This window comes from Bos javanicus, chromosome 6, assembly GCF_032452875.1.
Source record: "Bos javanicus breed banteng chromosome 6, ARS-OSU_banteng_1.0, whole genome shotgun sequence".
Classification (NCBI taxonomy): domain Eukaryota; kingdom Metazoa; phylum Chordata; class Mammalia; order Artiodactyla; family Bovidae; genus Bos; species Bos javanicus.
The window spans coordinates 70,802,891-70,804,404 of NC_083873.1; the positions used below are offsets into that span (position 1 = coordinate 70,802,891).

Sequence of the window (1,514 nt, forward strand, 5' to 3'; positions counted from 1 at the left end):
TCTTTCTGCCTTGCCTTCTCAGGTTCAGCCAGTCATGTCAGAGGGAAAGTGAAGGGGATTTGTGGTCTCTGCTCCTGAGACCTGGATACTCTTGGGGTATGCCCACAGAGAATGGCTGCTCTGCATCTTGCAAGGCTGTTTGAGGCTGGAATTCTTGATTTTCTATGCCTACAGTATTTATGACTTTGTATGCCCCAGGCACTATATTGCAGACTGTGCCTTAAAATCTGTGGGACAGGAAGTCAGATAATAATTTCTGTCTTACACCAAGCACTTTCTGTGAACAAGGTTTTCATGCTGTGAGCTTGACTTACAGCGTCTTATTTAATCTTAGAAACACTGTGTGTCCTAGATGTGATCATCCATATAAGAAACCCAAGGCTGGGAGAGGTTGGGTGTATTTTCCAGGTCATTCAACTAAAGAGTGAAGAAATTCAATTCAAACATAGATTTACCTAACTTCATAAGGTGCGTTTAACCACTACCCTGTCCTGCCTCCCTCTTAGAGAAAATAAATGATAGGCCAGAAATACATGAAGTGGTGTGAAAGTCGCTCAGTCGTGTCTGACTCTTTGTGACCCATGGACTGTACAGTCTATGGAATTCTCCAGGCCAGAATACTGGAGTGGGTAGCCTTTCCTTTCTACAAGGGATCTTCCCAACCCAGGGATCGAACCCAGGTTTTCTGCATTGCAGGCAGAATCTTTTACCAGCTGGGCCACAAGCGAAGCCCAAGAATACTGGAGTGGGTAGCCTATCCCTTCTCCAGTGGATCTTCCCAACCCAGGAACCAAACCAGGGTCTTCTGCATTGCAGGCGGATTCTTTGCCAACTGAGCTAATACATGAAATAATACCAGAAATACATGGTACTAACTAAAACGAAGTTACAGAAAGGTGAATTCATGGTAAGCTGGAGTAGTTAAGGGTTATAGAGCAGAAGGAAGGGGTCCATAGAGAGCCTCTGACCCCGTGTTTCTCAAACTCTTCTAAGTTGTTAAAAAAAAGTAACATTTAAAAAACATGGAATGTTTTGTGAGTTTCTACATGGGCCATGCTAATTTTCTTTGATTCTTTCCAATTTTAGTCTATGTACTACCAGTGAGTACTCTTAAGTTTTTAACTTACAACCCACAACATGACATGTATTTTACATTCAGTTCAGTTCAGTCGCTCAGTCATGTCTGACTCTTGGTGATCCCATGCACTGCAGCACGCCAGGCTTCCCTGTCCATCACCAACTCCTGGGGCTTACTCAAACTCATGTGCATAGAGTCGGTGATGCCATCCAGCCATCTCATCCTCTGTCATTCCCTTCTCTTCCTGCCTTCAATTTTCCCAGCATCAGGGTCTTTCAGATCAGATCAGATCAGATCAGTCGCTCAGCCGTGTCTGACTCTTTGCGACCCCATGAATCGCAGCACGCCAGGCCTCCCTGTCCATCACCAACTCCCGGAGTTCACTCAGACTCACATCCATCGAGTCAGTGATGCCATCCAGCCATCTCATCCTCTG

General features: G+C 45.2%; 1 pseudogene; it reads right to left on the reverse strand.

Moving 5' to 3' along the window:
* Positions 1-1,016: 1,016 nt before the first annotated feature.
* LOC133250132 (U6 spliceosomal RNA) lies at positions 1,017-1,108 on the reverse strand (annotated as a pseudogene).
* Positions 1,109-1,514: the final 406 nt, after the last annotated feature.